Genomic DNA, 19,974 nt, shown 5'->3' on the forward strand with positions numbered 1-19,974 from the left:
CACCTGCCACATCACTTGCCACATCACCTGCCACGTCACCTGCCACAAGTTGTGGATTGTCCACTTGCCACGTCACTTGCCACATCACCTGCCACGTCACTTGCCACAAGATGTGGATTGTCCACTTGCCACGTCACTTGCCACGTCAGCTGCCACGTCACTTGCCACAAGATGTGGATTGTCCACTTGTCACATCACCTGCCACATCACTTGCCACATCACCTGCCACAAGTTGTGGATTGTCCACTTGCCACGTCACTTGCCACGTCACCTGCCACGTCACTTGCCACGTCACCTGCCACAAGTTTTGGATTGTCCACTTGCCACGTCACTTGCCACGTCAGCTGCCACGTCACTTGCCACAAGATGTGGATTGTCCACTTGTCACATCACCTGCCACATCACTTGCCACATCACCTGCCACGTCACCTGCCACAAGTTGTGGATTGTCCACTTGCCACGTCACTTGCCACATCACCTGCCACGTCACTTGCCACAAGATGTGGATTGTCCACTTGCCACGTCACTTGCCACGTCAGCTGCCACGTCACTTGCCACAAGATGTGGATTGTCCACTTGTCACATCACCTGCCACATCACTTGCCACATCACCTGCCACAAGTTATGGATTGTCCACTTGCCACGTCACATGCCAGTCACCTGCCACAAGTTGTTGATTTTCCACTTGCCACGTCACCAGCCACATCACCTGCCACAAGTTGTGGATTGTCCACTTGCCACACCACTTTCCACGTCACCTGCCACGTCACCTGCCACAAGATGTGGATTGTCCACTTACCACGTCACCAGCCACATCACCTGCCACAAGTTGTGGATTGTCCACTTGCCACATCACTTTCCACGTCACCTGCCACGTCACCTGCCACAAGTTGTGGATTGTCCACTTGCCACGTCCCTTGCCACGTCCCCTGCCACGTCACCTGCCACAAGTGGATTGTCCACTTGCCACATCACTTGCCACATCACCTGCCACAAGTTGTGGATTGTCCACTTGCCACGTCACCTGACACAAGTTGTGGATTGTCCACTCACCACGTCACTTGCCACATCCCCTGCCACAAGTGGATTGTCCACTTGCCACGTCACATGCCAGTCACCTGCCACAAGTTGTTGATTTTCCACTTGCCACGTCACCAGCCACATCACCTGCCACAAGTTGTGGATTGTCCACTTGCCACACCACTTTCCACGTCACCTGCCACGTCACCTGCCACAAGATGTGGATTGTCCACTTACCACGTCACCAGCCACATCACCTGCCACAAGTTGTGGATTGTCCACTTGCCACATCACTTTCCACGTCACCTGCCACGTCACCTGCCACAAGTTGTGGATTGTCCACTTGCCACGTCCCTTGCCACGTCCCCTGCCACGTCACCTGCCACAAGTGGATTGTCCACTTGATACATCACTTGCCACATCACCTGCCACAAGTTGTGGATTGTCCACTTGCCACGTCACCTGACACAAGTTGTGGATTGTCCACTCACCACGTCACTTGCCACATCCCCTGCCACAAGTGGATTGTCCACTTGCCACATCACTTGCCACGTCACCTGCCACAAGTTATGGATTGTCCACTTGCCACGTCACATGCCAGTCACCTGCCACAAGTTGTTGATTTTCCACTTGCCACGTCACCTGCCAGGTCACTTTTGCCACGTCACCTGCCAGGTCACTTGCTGCGTCACCTGCCACAAGTTGTGGATTGTCCACTTTCCACGTCACTTGCCACTTCACCTGCCACGTCACTTGCCACAAGTTGTGGATTGTCCACTTGCCACATCACTTGCCACCTGCCATGTCACTTGCCACAAGTTGTGGATTGTCCACTTGCCACGTCACTTGCCACCTGCCATGTCACTTGCCACAAGTTGTGGATTGTCCACTTGCCACGTCACTTGCCACCTGCCATGTCACTTGGCACAAGTTGTGGATTGTCCACTTGCAATTGCAATTGTTTAAAATATTTTTCTAATGGTTTTTCATCATTTGCAATCATTTTTGAGATTTTTAATGTAAAAAAAAAGGTCACCTTTAAAAACGCATATAAACGCAAACGCGGCTAAACGCGGTAGCGGCGTTTTGCCGCGTTTTGCGTCTGAAACGTGGAAATTTTTGCTTCTGAACGCATTTTTTTGCTTCTGGAAAAACGAGATTGAACGCAACTGCATAAAAACGGAAAAAAACGAGACTGTGTGCATGGACACATAGGATAACATTGAATGAGTTCAGGGGCAGTTGAAAAAACTGTCCAACTGCATCTGAACGCGCGTTTAACTGCGTCTCGTGTGCATGAGGCCTTACTCCCTTATGGTGATATTAAAAAAATAGCAGCAGTGAAAAAATGGGAGGAGGAAATAGGGAATGTGTTGACAGAGAAGGAATGGGAAGGGATATATGGAAGAATACACAAACTATCGGTAGCAATCAAGGACCAAGAAAAAAACTATAAAGTTGCAATAAGATGGTATAGAAGCCCAGTAGTAATGAATAGAATAAATAAAAGGAACCCTGAAACCTGTTGGAGATGCAAAATAGAAAAGGGTACTTTAGAACACATATGGTATAGCTGTTACAAGATAAGAGATTTTTGGGGTAAGATAACAGAAATATATCAGCAAGTGACAGGTACTAGGATAAACATAGATATAATGATAGTACTATTCTCTCTCACACCTAAATCATTAACACAGAAAGAGGTAGAGTTTTTGCACTGTATGACTACAACTGCAAAAGTTGTAATAGCGCGAAAATGGAAAAAGGAAAATGCTCCATTAATAATAGAGTGGAAATGTGAAATGAGTGAAACACACTATATGGAGAAGCAAATAAGAGAAGAAGGATATGTGGAGAATCCGATTTCAAAGTATTGGAAAAAGTGGGAGGAGTTTTGCACCTCAGGGAACCTTAAGGAATATTTGTAAGTGAGGAAGTGAGGAGCGATGGGGTAGGTGGGAGGGATGAGGGCTGATTTATATATATATATATATATATATATATTTTTTTTTTTTTTTTGAGAAATATGTAGTAGTTGATGGATGTTAGGTATGTTGATGGATGTTTTGTATGTTTTATAATTATAAAGAAAATAATAAAGAAAGATTTGAAACAAAAAAACTAGGACTTGTAGGAAACATGCTTTGACCTAGATACAATTTTCTCCTGCAGAAATGTATCGAAAGAAAACCTGAAACCGACTGCTACCTGAGCAAAATATTTTTTGGGTATACTGAGATTGACACCCCCTGCATCTTCAGCAAGTCCAGTATCAGGGCTTGGAGCTTTGGGAGACCTCAGGAGCTGTCGCCAGCTCAAAGAGCTGAGTCACAAATTAAAAAAAAGGATGACTTTCTACTGCAATTAAAGAAACCTTTGATGAGCCTGGAAAAAAGCGGCACATGAAGATATGCAAAATCTACCTCTTGCAGAGAGGACATCACTGAACAAACCAAGACTATCTGAAACAGAAGGATGCTTAGTGGCTTGATATCTTAAGTTAGACCTCATGTCCCCATTTGGTTTTGGAACCGCTATCATTCGAGTGCTACCATTCAAGTGTTTTACAATAATGAGCCCCTAACTTTTGCTCCAAGAGTGCTAATGCCGGTTTCTGCCGGCTAAAGACAGAGAAAACCACATCAGAGACTGCCCTAAGATCCTCTGGCCTGAGATACTCTGAAATCACAGCAGCCTCAGATGCCTCCATCACTCAGGAGGGTAAAAGCTTACAGCACCTGCTTAGACTTGATCCTGCTTAGGCTCTGATCAACAGCGATCAGGTGTGTTCAGGGTGATGTGGCCACAGTCCAGTTGGTGAAAAATGAATTCCTCAGGAAACACTGCAATGTCAAAAACCACAATGGCTCAGATGTACCTGAAACCACTGGTCCATCAGGAGATGTTGGCAACCCAGATCACTGAACCTGAGAGCGGCACACCTGCTCCCCCCAGCTGCCTAACCCTTCTTGAGCCATTTTAGCTGGTATAACAGGTAAAGAATGTAGCAACTACAGTATATTAGCCAAAACTTAATACGCAGTCCTCCAAGAATGCAGGCCTAAAACAATGTTGGTCTACCGCTATGCAACCATGCAACCCCATAGGTATGTAAGTATACAGGTACCCAGGTATGCCGTTATGTAGGCACCTATGTATGCAAACATGCAGGTATATAAGTATTCCTGCCATTCATGCATTTATGTATGCAGTTCAATGTAAATAAGCACATATGTATCCAGTCCAAGGCAAATAAGCACATATGTATACAGTTTAATGTAAATAAGCACATATGTATATAGTTCAATGCAACTAAGCACATCTGTATGCAGTTCAAGGCAAATAAGCATATATGTATGCAGTTCAAGTGAAAATATGCCAGCATATGCAATATGGGTTTAGCGCTGGCTCCTGACGAGCAGGCGCTATTGTTTTTGTAAAGTTAAGTTGCCTGAAGCCACAGTTTCTGGTTTCAGTAGCAGTCGAACTGGGTTGCACTGGGTTCTCCTTGACCGCAGGTGTCGCTATCACCGCCGGCAAGAGTAGAAACGCAGTCTAGCTGGATGCATTGAATGCCACTTATCTCTCGGAACCAGCCCAGTGGGAGTGTTTTCTTGCTGTGCATTCTGGGTGGTATTTAAGGTACTGACACCTTGTTGGCGGGGGGATCACTTTCTGTCTGTTTGGTTCTGGTGGTCCTCCTGACCCAGCCCCATGGCCTTCTGGCCTGGGGTGCGGAACTATGCATCATGTGTCTCGGGGCTGGCTGGCCTGAGGCGATGCAACTGAAGGGATAGGCCTGAGCGAATTTCGGGGCCTACTGATCCAGGGATGGTCCGGTGCCGTCTCATCAGAAGGGAGAGGCCCAGCAACTGAAGAACTCCAGGGGTGGACTCTTTCAGGAGAAGACAGTGCACAAGGCTGGTTTCTCTGAAGGAGCCTGGAGCCTTAGTTGAAGGACGCAACCTGGATCAACACTCATACGGTATCGCCAGATCGGCTGAGAGAAACTGGTACCATATGTCAGTTCTTTAAATTTATCCACATCCCTCAGTAAGGCTCAAGTGTATCTCACAAGTCTGTGGCAGAGACTTTACAGAGCATCCCACCGGCTGCTAGGCCTAGTGAGAGAGGTCTGTCCGGGGGTTGTTGAATCCAGTTGTGGAACAGTTTTTTTCTCTGGATTCTCTTAATACTTTCACCTTGCAATTTAAGTGTCTGATCTCACCCCTAACCATCTACCCTCAATTAAGAGACTTTGTTTTTTCTAAATAAATAACCCAAAAGAGGATTAGGTGTCAGTTTCAACATTCTTTGGGCCATTTACCACGGGATCCCCAAGACGGAGAAGCAAGCAGGTGAGGTAACAGTATGCCCAAATCAAACCAGCAGCTCCTTCGGGGGTTAGTGCTACATGGGTTTATGGAAGCATGCGTTTATGGAAGCATGTAAGTATGTGTTTATGCAAATATGAGTTCATTCAAACATGAAAACACGTGTCCATGCAAACATGTGCTTATGCAAATATGTGCCTATGAAAACACATGCCCATGCAAACATGCATCCATGCAAACATGCATGTACGCAAACATGCATCCATGTAAACATGCATCCATTCAATAAGCAAGCATGCATTTATGCAACCTGTGTTAATGCAAATGTGTTTATGCAACTAAGCAAGCATGTGTTTATGCAAACATGCAATTATGCAACATGTGTTTATGCCACATGTGTTTATGCAAACAAGCAAATGTGTTTATGCAAACCTGTATTTATGCAAACATGTATCTATGCAAACATGTAGCTATGCAAACACGCGTCTATGTAAACATGTGCCTATGCAAACACGCCTCCACGCAAACACTCTTCCTTGCAAACAAGTGTCTACGCAAACATGTACCTATGCAAGCATTTGTTTATGCAAGTAAGCAAGCATGTGTTATGCAAACATGTTTACTATGCTGCACCTGGTCAACTGCACCTGGCCCTATACTAGTTTTGCAGGATTAGCCAAGCACATAGGCATCCAATGCAACCTCTGTGCTGCTTTAAAACAGCCTAAAAATAAGCTCTTGCAGACCAAATGCACGCTTTTCTGGAGACTCTCCTTAATTTGCACTGATACCGTACAGGGGTGTTTTGACAGACAATTGTACAAGCCCCCCAGATTAAGCAGTAAGTATACCTTTATGCAATATATAACCATGACTTGTCTGGTCACATAGCTCTCCAATAGAAAGTACTCACATTTCATTATGTAGGCATGGACTGAAGTTACTTCTCAGAGGCCTTGCTGATCTTTCAGCCCACATGGTCCACCAAAAATGGCCGCCCTTGTACGTCCTGTCTATACAGGAGTAGGCCATACTGAGCAAACTGGTGCCCTCCAGTGGCTGGAGGAGACACAGCAGCCCAATACTCCTGAGAAGTACACAGAGCATGATCAGCACACTGCGCCCAGTGGCCACCGTCTTCTCTTCTATCCAATGAAGCTTGGGTACCATACATTTGGCTTTTTCGAATGGATCCAATTGAAGTTCCTGATACTTAACAGAACCACCCAAACCTCTTGGTATGCACATGTATCACATCAGTGACCACCACCATACAGACACTGGCAAAAACTGAGGTACTTTCTGTGTAGGAGGATTTCCTGTTTGATTGATCTGCCAGTATCCATTCACCTATGGGTGGCACATAATCACATGCGACAAAATTGACGTCCTTTTTTTCCCACAAATAGAGCTTTCTTTTGGTGGTATTTGATCACCCCTGCGGTTTTTATTTTTTGCGCTATAAACAAAAATAGAGCGACTATTTTGAAAAAAACGCATTATTTTTTACTTTTTGTTATAATAAATATTCCCCAAAAATATATAAAAAAAATTGTTTTCCCTCAGTTTAGGCCGATATGTATTCTTCTACATATTTTTGGTAAAAAAAAATCACAATAAGCGATTATTGATTGGTTTGCGCAAGAGTTATAGCGTTTACAAAATAGGGGATAGTTTTATGGCATTTTTATTAATAATTTTTTTTTTTTACTAGTAATGGCGGCGATCAGCGATTTTTTATTGTGACTGCGACATTATGGCGGACACATCAGACATTTTTGACACATTTTTGGGACCATTGTCGTTTATACAACATTCACTGCTATACAAATGCACGGATTCCTGTGTAAATGACACTGGCAGTGAAGGGGTTAACCAGTGGGTGGCAGTGTAGGGGTTAAGTGTTCCTAGGTGCGTGTTACTAACTATTGGGGGCTGGGCTTTCTTTTAGTGAACACTGATCTCTGCTCCAATCACATGGAGCAGAGATCAGCGTCACTTGTTGCTAGGCAGAACTGGGAGATGTGGTTTACAAAGGTATCTACTAGTTCAGCCGCCCTGTGAGACTATCGCAGGTATGCCCGCGGCGATCGAGTCCGTGGGACCCGCGACCGGACTCACGGGGGTCCCGACCAGCACGCGAGCGTCGCCGCCGCCGGCTCGCTTGCGATGGCAGGGCGGCATATTTAAAGGGACGTACAGGTATGCCCATTTGCCTGCCCGTGCCATTCTGCTGACGTACATCGGCGTGCGCCAGTCGGGAAGTGGTTAATATAGGCCCAGAAGGGGTGGACTGGTTATTTGGGAACTTGGGCACTGCTCAAGGGCCGGGGCCAGAAGGGGTCCTATGAGAGGTTCCTGGTACCCCCTGACAGTTGGGGGTGATCAGTGAAGGGGGGATTACAAGCACTAATCCCCCTCTATGACTCTCCATGATACAGCTCAAAGCCAGTTCTCCTCCTCTCCTCTCCTTTCCACAGCGTTCAGCTGCTTTCATGGAAAGCCATAGAGGGTAATCAGTACAACCACTGCAACAACCACCCCAGACTGTCCATCAGACTCTCCCTGCTCCCTGTGCCCCCCTGTGTGCTTCCCAAGCCTCTCTCATCCCCTTGCAGCACTGCTGGCATCCCTCCTCTCCTCTCCCGCCCGATGCTGTGGGGGATGTGTCAGGGTGGAGAATGGGTAAGGGGCTGCTAAATTACATAACTGCCCCTTCTTTGTCTGCATGAATAGAGTCAGTGATCCGTAAGGATCACTGACTCTGTTCATTCATAACTGAATACACATAGTAGGCTGTGTTTACTATGCTTTAGTTTATGAAAGTACAGGAGCTTCTGTCTCCTGTTCATTCATCTGCAGTGCAACTGAGGCTACAGAGAAAATTCTAAATCAAAAATTTGACTTCAGGTGTCTGTTTAGACCTCAGATATCTTACCAGAGCCCTCCAACAGGGCTGTTAACAAAATTGGAATAAATAATAAAAAATTCACCTGTAAAAAATAATAAAAATATAAAGTTGTAAAAAAATCATAAAAAATAAAATAATAAAAATAGAAAACGACTGCCACCAGGCATGTCCCCAATGCCATGATCATGACTTAAACTGTTTATCTTCCCCAAATGCTGAGCCGAGCATAAACATAGCTACCTACTTATCTGATATAACATACAAGCTCTTGGAATAAACTTGAGAGGTGGATCTGCGATCACTACCGAGGCAGAAGATATGCTTCCCACTCAGGGGTCAAGTCCTGGGGAAAAAAGTGTGGGAACTCCCATTCAAGATCCACTCCACCACCAAAAAAAATGATACGCTCATATGCACGAACACTTCAAAAGTGGTATTTTTCATCCAATTTTCGTATTGTGTGTATGAAGCTTAACTGTTAGTACATTAAAAAAAATGATCCTCAATAAACATAAATACGGTAATTCTCTGAATAATCAGCATTCATTCAATTGTGCTTCCATGCAAATGTGAACATCATGTTCTGATTTTATTGGGGAATGTTATTTTGTATATAGAATGTTTATGTGGTGAATTTAAACTTTTCTTTTTTGAGTTTGGATAACACAGGGTTAAACGGAAAGGTCATAAATTAACTGCACATTGTCTGGACAGAATGCTTGGGGAGATAGTGATGTGTTCCTGCTTAGGAGATGTATGTTATCTTGGGGGGCTGCAAACTCTGCAGGGCTCCAACACACACTAGCTGCTATTCCAACCCTTCACATATTTCCACATAAACTTCCCTCCTGGCATTAAACTTTGCCAGGTATTGTGCTCAGCTTACCACCCAAACTGATGTTCCTCCCTCAGCTCACCTCTCTCCCTGCATGTCCTGTGAGCAGAATAGCTGTGCTCCTCCTCTGGGTTCTCTCATCATATGGCACTGAAGATAGAGGAGGGGGGGATTCAGCGGGACACACAGAGCAAGTATGCAGGAGACCGGGGGGGGTGGGAGGGGGAGATGAGGAGACAGAAAATCAGGAGGGGCCGGTGGGGAGGAGCGCATCACGAGAGGTCTGACTAAATACAATCTCTTAGCAGCAGGGACTTGATCTACCCATCAGCTAGCTGTGATTGACAGGTAAATCGAAGCGTAAGCTGTCATGGGGCCCCCTACTGGCAATGCCTGAATGGTCAGTCCACCCCTGGTGTGTGGCACTTACTATTGTGAGCTGTGTCGGCGGCTGCTGGTGTAGCACCTGCCACACAGCTAGCATACTTCAAAGTCTTGCAGGACGCGGCTGCTAAAGGGAACTGAGTTCCTGTTGTCGAAAAAGTACAGGAACTCCGTTCCCATGCGTTCCCACAGGACTTGAGCCCTGCTCCCACCGCTTCCCTGCACAGCTCTGCATATAGGGGAAGCAGCATGCCAGCAGAAATGGTGATGCCTGCTACCAATGGCACACATGCCAGGGATCACTGACCCCGTTATACCTGATGTTGTTAGTTAAACCTGACTATAGTACTTTTCACTTTTTCAGCAATATATTTCTTCTTAAGCAAGAAACATATTTACTTAATTGCAAAAGAATATATATGTAATAAACAACATATATAGAACAAGATTTTATAAATAAACCAGATTTTAAAATTACAGAATAAACTTGATCATAGTAAGATGACAATTTGTGCTATGGTCCAGTGGTTATACGACGTGAACCAGTACTATTGTTCTACAGTAGGTATTACATTTCATTGGTAGAATAGGTAGAAGTATAATGTTTAGAATAAGCAGATCCATTATTTATTTCTTTTTTTAAATAATGTTTTAAATATTTAAAGCCTTGTGATGTGCATCTATCTCACGTGCACCTTTTGACATTGGTATTTCATCTTTGTTGAAGTTGTTACTATATACTGTATTTGTGCTCTGGGACCCCTTTAGGAGGAATCCTCACCTTTCTATGTATGTCTTCATACATTTTTACATGCATTATTAACTTAGATTAACCACTTCAGCCCCGGAAGGATTTACCCCCTTCCTGACCAGAGCACTTTTTGCGATTCGGCACTGCATCGTTTTAACTGACAATTGCGCGGTCGTGCGACATTGCACCCAAACAAAATTTACATCCTTTTTTCCCCACATATATGGCTTTCTTTTGGTAGTATTTGATCACCTCTACGGTTTTTATTTTTTTGCGCTATAAACAAAAAAAGCCGGTTGACATTGAGTCCAACCAAGCCAATTTAATTATATGTTCACACATTAGCTACTGTTATAGCCACATATGCTAAACCTTATTTATGTTTAAATGCATGCAGATTATTCCAGACTCACTTTTATCCTGGAATCAGTCTAGAGCAGGTGTAGGCAACTCTACCTGAACAACATAGGAGATGCCAAAGATCACCGGGCACAGTCTCCCCTCCTCACACCATATTTAAACCTCTAATTGGTGTACTACCACGTTGTAATCATGTGCATTGCACAGCAATCATGGGTTTAAATCAGGTAGTGAGGAGGCAACATATTGCTACCTCACCACCTGTCAAACACATTCATATCACTTTTCAGAGGCGCAGGAGTGCCTGCCGAACTTGTAAATGAGCTCTTAGTTGCATTCAGCAGCAGGACCCTTAGGGCTCATTCATACATAATGTTGGGAGGTGGTAAAACCCTGCAGTTGAGTATTGGTTTTACTGCCCCCAATCCCTACCCCTGTTTGGTGTACACATGCCACAGTAGCAAATAAGCTGCTGTTGCTTTTGGTGGGTGCTACTGCCTGCCAATCACGACCCATTCAAGTAAATGGGGCCACTCTGCAAGTGCCCCACGAATGCATGCTTCTGCGTGGTCCAAGGAGTTAAAGCAGGTGGGGAGAAAACAACACAAACCTGCTATTATGTCCCATGTATTGCTTCACCCTGACCTGAAGATCTCCTCTTTCCTGCTGCTGGCACCACTCCGGAGACGGGTAGCCAGGATAAGAGGTAGATTTGGTATTACTCTGCATGGGGCAGGAGTCAGCACTACAGGAGGAGGCATTGGCTTATATGGCTTCTGCTCCCTACTACAGCTCCAACTTTACAAATAGTCCCTCTGCATTGCACTCTGATGCTCTGGAGTGGTGGATCAGCAAGCCCAGGCAGTGATCTACCAGTCAACTGTCCGTGATCTAATGGTAGATCGCGATCTACAGATTGCTGGCCCCCGGTCTAGAGCGTTTCCTGACAATGACATCTTCAACATCTCCCTGAACCCTTTATTCATTTTCATTCCTCTGTTACATTACTCAGCTCTAGTATACCATCACCCTTTTTTCAGGATTTTCCTTAACCTGAAAACTTGTATTTGTCATCAATGCTCAGAATTCACATTTGCCAATTATATATGCTGTAGTGCCCTTACGGATTCTCAGTCTTTGTCTAATTCCTATTTCCATAGTCACAACACGATCTGTCAGAGTTCAGTGCTTTGGGGTGCCTGTGAGGAGATTTTACAGTTTTCCCTGTAGCAGTGTTATGGATGATAGCAAATGCACAAATTGGGAGGTGAATGTCACTGTTGCACCTTCTAACCTATTACAAACACACACACTCAGAGGGGTAGTCCCGACTCATGCTGTATCGGGTCTTTCCAGCTTACAATTCCCTAGGTCCAGGGCTGCCTGGAGGGTCCCACCCCAAGGAGAACCTTAATCGTTGTCTCCTTGGAGTCTTCTTTAGCTCCGTTAGGTGTGGCCCGCACCTCTATCTTATCCAGGTTGCAATTCTCTGCAGTTATACCTAATTGTATGGGCCAAATTGCAGCTATGTTTGCTGACATGGAATGCAGAGGCCATAAGCATACTTCTACGCCATCTTCTCCAGAATATGTCAGATATACCTGCAGCTGTGGCAGCCTTTGAGCCTTCTGTTGCTGAGGATCTATCTGATGAAGATTCTCATAAATCCTTGATGGGTTAATTTGTTCCTGAGAAGCTTCAGCCAGATGCTATAACTCCCAAGCTTAAAGATATTATTTTGTTACTTATTGATTGATGCAATGCGCACCATCTTAAAATTAGAACAACAGCCTGTAGCTACTACTAGAGCTGTTACTAGTCTGAAACTTGTGAAAGGTCCAAGACTATCAAATCTTTTCTAATACACTCCTTATGTGAACCTGTTCTGTATGGTTATTCAAAGCAGACACATCCCTCTGCTCCAAAGGCTGCCTGTTCTCTCCTCAGTTTCACAGTCAAGATATATGCAGAAAGCCCCAGGAGCACGCTTTCGCTCCACACCACTTGTAAAACTAACAAGGCACACACCGATGATATCCTGAAACTCCAGTCAAGTTTATTAAGCAAGCAAAGATGACAACAGTAAACACTGCACTGCACACCTCCCATCTCATGTCACGCTCCTAATGTTTTTCATCTGATTTACAGGGCTTAATCATAAGGTTTAGGGGAGTTGGGAGGAGACTATTTAAATATCCTCAATACAACAAACCTGACTACCCATTTTACAGCTGTTAGCCCCTTAAAATCATTAAAAGTGTTCAAATATTTTTCTACTTAGACCCTTTTCACACTGGGGCTCTTTGCAGGCACTACAGCACCTGCAAAGTGTCTTGAAACAGCTGCTGCTGTCTTTCCAATGTGAAAGCCCTGAGCGGTGTGCTGGCAGGACGCTAAAAAAGTCCTGCTAGCAGCAGCATCTTTGGAGCGGTGAAGGAGCGGCGTCACTGCTCCTGCCCATTGAAATCAATGGGGCAGTGCGGCTATACCGTCAGCATAGCGATGCTGTAGCAGAGCTTTGAGGCGGTTCTTAACCCTTTCTCGGTTAAAACTGATCCGCTAGTGGCTGAATAGCACCGCTGTAATGACGGTAAAGCGGCGCTAAATATAGTACCGCTTTAACGCTGATGCCTGGGTGGCGGCAGTGTGAAAGGGGCCTTATGCCGCATACACACGATCAAACTATCCGGCGGACTTGGACAATCCGCCGTGTGTGGGCTCCGGCGGACTTTTTTTTCCCAAAAGTCTGGCGGACTTAGAAAGTAGTTTTGACTCAAAAATTGTCCACCGGTCTGCGAGTCCGGCGGACAATCTGGCCGCGTGTGTGCTAGTCTGCCGGACTTTTGAAATGAATGAACTTTTCCGCACATGGACAAAAGTATGTTCATTTTGAACACGGCTCCAGGTAGACAGGACTAGCGCAGGAGATCAATGTTGCCGCCGCTGGCGGCGACAGAAAACCGGGCCACCGCCAGTAAAAGAGCTGGAAGAAGGAGCGGAGGCCCGGCAAGAAGAACCAAAGAGGGGGACAAGACCCCCAAAGTCAGAAGAAGAGGCGGAAACAGAAGACCGAGCCGCTGCTAGTAAAAGAGCTAAAGGAAGAAAGCAGAGGCCCGGCAAGAAGAACCGAAGAGGGGGACAAGACCCCCGAAGTCGGAAGAAGACCCCCGGGAGGTGACGAAGAAGAAAGCCGGGCTCCTCTATTAGTTAAAGAGCTAGAAAAAGAGCAGAAGATAGCAGAGGAGTCTGGCGAGAAGACCCCCCAAGACGGAAGAAGACCCCCGGAGCTGTGCAATAAATGATTTTGAAACCTTGTGTTGTGTTCACAGGTGAATGGGTAGGGGTACATTGTACCCCATACTCATTCACATAGGGTGGGGGGCCGGTATCTGGGGGGCCCCTTATTAAAGGGGGCTCCCGGATTCCTATAAGCCCCCCGCCCGCAGACCCCGACAACCAACAGCCAGGGTTGTCGGGAAGAGGCCCTTGTCCTCATCAACGTGGGGACAAGGTGCTTTGGGGTGGGGGGGCCGCATGGCCCCCCCTTCCCCAAAGCACCCCACCATGTTGAGGGCACGCGGCCTGGTACGGCTCAGGAGGGGGGGTGCTCGCTCATCCCCACCCCCTTTCCTGACCGACCGGGCTGCGTGCTCGGATAAGGGTCTGATATGGACTTTGGGGGGGACCCCCATGTCGTTTTTTCGGCATAGGGCTTCCCCTTTAAAGTCCATACCAGGTGAAGGCGGCGACATTGACTTCGTTCACTAGTCCCGTCTACTTGGAGCTGCGTTCAAAATGAACAGACTTTCCTCCGTGTTTGGGCAAGTCCGTTCATTTCAAAAATCCGACGGACTAGCACACAGACGGCCGGATTGGGGGGGCGCTCACTTGTTTTATATGGACCTTGGGGGGACCCTCACGCCGTTTTTTGGGCGTAGGGCTTCCCCTTTAAGTCCATACCAGGTGACAGGGCCAGAGACGTGTCAAACTCGCCGCCGAAGGCCGCAACATTGACCTACTGCGCTAGTCCCGTCTACCTGGAGCCGCGTTCAAAATGAACAGACTTTCCTCCGTGTGTGGGTAAGTCCGTTCATTTTCAAAAGTACGGCAGACTGTCCGCCGGAAAAGTCTGGTTGTGTGTGGGCAGGTCCGCTTGTTCGGAAAGTCCGGCTGATCCAGTCTGATCATGTGTACGCGGCATTTAAGGTTCTTTCCAAGAATAATTTTTTGGAATGCTGGTGAACACAATGGGGTTGATTTACTAAAGGCAAATAGACTGTGCACATTTGCAAGTGCAGTTGCTCCAGAACTTAATGAACGAGGGAGAGCTCTGCTAACTTCCATCATCCAATCATGTGCAATCAAAAATGCTGTTTTTCTTTTCTCTATTTTCCTTGTATGTGCTTATGGTAGGATGTGTGCAGTTCTATCTGTACTGTTTGTCATCATTGCTTTGCTCAGTAATTTTGCCTGGAGATCCAAGATGTCATCGATATGCACCCCATTCTTTCTGTTTGCAAGCTGCTCTGTATGGTGACCGAAAACACCAGATAAACTATTCAGTCCTCTTTGCCTTACAAAACCAATACTAGTCTGAGGAGGAATTTCTCCAGAAGAGTTTAACATACTGTAACACTGGCTGTACCTGTTCACAAGGCGTGTTTAAGGATCCCATTGACAAAAGTTTGGAAACCCTTTCAAAAGCTTAATATTTGCTTGCAGGTCCTGCTATGTAACCTTACATAGCAGCAATACCTGTATGAAAAACCCTAGGGGAATGGACTAAATACAAGTCAAAGAATTCAGCTATAAGTCTTACTTATCCTGTATTTGTAGAGCATGTAGACCACAGCCCTACACTATTACATTAGCGGTATAGTCAACATTGTCTGAGTTGTTTCACAAGTGAAGGTCCTGTCTATGAATATGTGGAGAACTTTGGTTGAAATTTTGGTCTGCAGAACTGTAATGTAAAAATAGCTTGTTACACATGCCCTTTGATGGTGAGTGTGTTCTTGGTAAGTCCCTGGGCATACTCAAAGGATGTCAGCAGAGATAAAAGTAGTCATTTGTCCCAGAACCAATAACTTGATGAGAAATTGCCTGACCATGGCTTTAGCCTGAGCACTCTTCCAGCCGCTATCGAAAGCATGATCCTGGACTGGACACACATGCAGAGAATCAATGGCCACCTCTTGTAGGACTTTGCTGTTTAACTTCAGTTCTTCTAGCACCTTGATAATATCCTTCTTCTGCATGTCATATTTAGGTGTTGCCTTTGACCATATTCTATGTTACTGCAAGTACAGTATTCCCCTTCATCACACATCGTTGTGTTGATGCGGGGATCTGTCAGTTTTTTTGTTTTGTTGAACAAAAAAATGAACATGTTGTGAGGAATTCGCTCAATAGCAGGTTGTGCTTGACTCCCTGAGTCGCAGCACGGTAAAAAAGGCACAGCAAGACAGCGGGATTTTGATGAAATACAAGTGTTGTTCATTGTTCTGTGTCTGTGTTCACAAAGTGCAGTTATCAAAATAAAACAAAAACAGAAAAAAATCCTTGCCACATTGGGCGTCTAACTACAAACACAGGAACCTAATTTGTCCTCCAACAGCCTAATGCTGCCCAGACACTTGACTTTCACTCAGAATAAATCAGATTCAAAGTCACACAGACTTAAAGTGATACTAAAGTCTTGTTTTTTTATTTATTTAAAAATAACAAACATGTTATACTTACCTGCTATGTGTAGTGGTTTTACCCAGAGAAGCCTGGGTCCTCCTCTTCTGGGGTCCCTCTTCAGTGCTCCTGGCTCCTCTCTCCTGTTAAGTGCCCCCACAGCAAGCAGCTTGCTATGGCAGCACCCAAACTGAGCTACAGACCATGTGCCCATTCAGACACTGAGCCGCGGGCCCAGTTCCACCAGGCCAAAATTCAGTCATTTGGCCAGATTGTTCATTTTTCAGCCAGTTAATGGGCACAAAATCGATAATTGTTCGGACGTTTTTGAGCCGAAAAAACGAAGGACACGTTTGGAAATTTTCTGCCAAACGAACGATAAATTGAAAGGTTAATGTGTTTCCTGTCCGAACTGTTTGCAATAGATATATGTAAAAAACCTAACAAAAAATTGATTCATTTATGTCCACTGAACGATTTATCGGTCATTACATGATGGCACTATCGTTTGCTCTCATGGCCGAATGTCCGTTTTTGGAAAATGGGTTTGGCCGATTTTCCTTATAGTGTATGGCCAGCATAACTTTGACTCTTCTTTTTTGCTATTATCTTGGTAAAAGACTTCTTACTACTTTTAATGAATTAAAAATCTTATTGTTTCAGCACTTGGGAATCAAAAGCGTATGGTATGTTCCCCTAATTCAGTTGTACTGAAAGGGAATTATTGTGTTTATCATAGGATCTAAAAATAAAATTCTGAAAAATATATTTTATTTTTTCTAGCCAAGTACATGTGAAATACTGTATATGAATATTTTATATTTATGTTTCCAGAAACAGATGGAGCTCTAGTCCCTTTTTTTTAATTCTTTATTTATAGCGACTCAATAAGCCAGTGTTACATAGAACAGGCAACCAGAGAGGTCCCTAGTCGGTGAACAGTAAGCAATTACAAAGGATGATATTAAATTGAAAATCATCTCCAAGGAGGACATGACACTAACACTGCGTCTAGTGAAGTTGCGTGGAACAGAGCCATCTTCATGGGTTGTCAGGAAATGATAATAAATATACAGGATAATAGCAATACAGGTAGCCAGCATGGAAAGACCCAAAGCCCCACAGAGGTTTTTTATTTTCCATAGTAGAGTAGAGGGAGTGGGAAGAAAGAAAAAGACAGGTAACTATAGAGAAAAAGAGAGAGAGAGGAAAACCAAAAAGAAAAGAGAGAGGGAGAGGGAAAGGGGGGGGGGGGGGGGTTGCAGTCTTGTCCAGGCCCCAGCATTTACACTTAGGTAGAGTCAAAATTAAAGAGTTACTCACATTTCTCAAAGAAAGTGAATTTGAGTCCTTTTTGAAATATAAATCTGTTGAAAAGTCTTGTTGTGTACAATGTTCAATAGCTCATGCTGAGATAAATTAATCAAAAGGGTGACCCCCCCCCCTCCTCCCTCCCTGCTGTGTTCAGACAGGCTTGTATGGAAGTTCATTCAAAGACAGTATAAAGATAAATAATGTCTATGCTATACTTTCTCTTTGGTAAACCTATGAAACTCTAAGAAACCAGTGTCGGTGGGTAATGACAGCTTTTTTCTTTTTTTTTTTTAAATATAAATTTAAAAAAAGGTTGTGTACAGAGATCAATAACCAAAGTTCAGGCTTACAAATACATTTGAATTGGTCAAATAAGGGACAGTTCTCTTTTTCTCCCAATTCATGCCTGCTCAGTTCAGAAGTAGGGATATGTTGTTTCCATTAGAGGGCTCCTAAAAAAATTCTCTGCTCTTTAGAGACCTATATTGCTCTGTGACTCCAATGTAATTCTTATTTGTAATTAGATTTCTTTTCCATTTTCATTTGTACAAATGATTCGGCAAAGTGCTATATTCAGAATCAATTAGCTTGCCTGGTTAAAAATATTTCAAAAGGTATTGGCATAATGTACATGCATTGAGCCATAGATTCCTTTTTTCAACCTCGTCAGGGCCATTTTTCTGCTGAGCAGAACTCTCAGTAGGAAAGTCGCTAAGGAAATCTGCTGATTTTAACAGTGAGCAAACCTCTAAGCCCCTGTACACACGGTCGGAGATTTCCACAACCAAATCCGTCGGATTTTGCCCGTCGGATTTTGTCCGTCGGATCTTGTCCGAAACTGTTGCATACACATGGTCGGACAAAGTTGGCGAAAAATCCGATCTTTCAGAACGTGATGACGTAATTTCGTTACGATGGGACTACATTCAGGCTAGTAGCCAATGGCTTTGATGTAGGAATTTGATCTGAGCATGCGTGGCACTTGGTCCAATCAAAATTCTCTACACATGATTGGAGTATGTCCGATCGAACCAGTTGGTCGGGAAATATTTCCAACATGTTGGAAAATTGGGTCCGACGGATATTCCAACAGAATCAGTCTGATGCATACCACACACAGTCGGATTATCCAATGACACAGTCCGATAGGACACATTCCGACGGATTCTCTGACCGTGTGTACAAGGGCCAAGACATCATCTCTCGGGACAAAAACTTTACAGATTGGCTAATGCCCAGTCTTTAGGTTTAAGCAACTGTAATTCCAGAGCACCTTCACAGAAAAACAAAGCATTCTTAACCACTTGACCACTTGGCACTTAAACACCCTTAATAACCAGACCAATTTTCAGCTTTTGGTGCTCTCACATTTTGAATGACAATTACTCAGTCATGCAACACTGTACCCATATAACATTTTTGTCCTTTTTTTCACACTAATAGAGCTTTCTTTTGGTGGTATTTAATCACCTCTCAGTTTTTTATTTTTTGTGCTATAAAAGAAAAAAGACCGAAAATTCTGTGAAAAAATGAATTTTTCTTCGTTTCTGTTTTTATACTACTACATATCTTTGGTAAAAATAAGTACAAATTGGTGGATATTATTTGGTCTTTGTGAAAGGTATAGAGTCCACAAGCTATGGTGCCAATATCTGAAAATTGATCACACCTGAAGTACTGATGGCCTATTTCAATTCTTGAGACCCTAACATGCCGGAAAAGTACAAATACCCCCCAAATGACCCCTTTTTGGAAAGAAGACATTCCAATGTATTTAGTAAGAGGCATGATGAGTTTTTTTAAGTTGTAATTTTTTCCCACAATTCTTTGCAAAATCAAGATTTTTTTTCCTTTTTTTTTTTCCACAAAATTGTCATATTATCAGGTTATTTCTCACACACAGCATATGCATACCACAAATTACACCCCAAAACACATTCTGCTATTACTCCCGAGTATGGCGATACCACATGTGTGAGACTTTTACACAGCGTGGCCACATACAGAGGCCCAAAATGCGGGGAGCGCCATCAGGCGTTCTGGAGCACCCAGGACAATTCTGACATTTCTCTCCTACATGTAAAAATCATCATTTATTTGCTAGAAAATGACACAGAACCCCAAAACATTATATATATTTTTTTAGCAAAGACCCTGGAGAATACAATGGTGGTCGTTGCAAATTTTTATCTCACACGGTATTTGCGCAGCAATTTTTCGAACGCGTTTTTTTGGGGGAAAAAACTGTTTTGTGCTTAAAAAAAACAAAACAGTAAAGTTAGCCCAATTTTAAGTGAAAGATGAAGTTATGCTGAGTAAATAGATATCGAACATGTCACTCTTCCAAATTTCACATGCCCGTGGAATGGCGCCAAACGTCGCT

Source organism: Lithobates pipiens, unplaced genomic scaffold (assembly GCF_037356315.1).
Source record: "Lithobates pipiens isolate NorthernLeopardFrog02 unplaced genomic scaffold, aLitPip1_a1.2 Scaffold_8, whole genome shotgun sequence".
Classification (NCBI taxonomy): domain Eukaryota; kingdom Metazoa; phylum Chordata; class Amphibia; order Anura; family Ranidae; genus Lithobates; species Lithobates pipiens.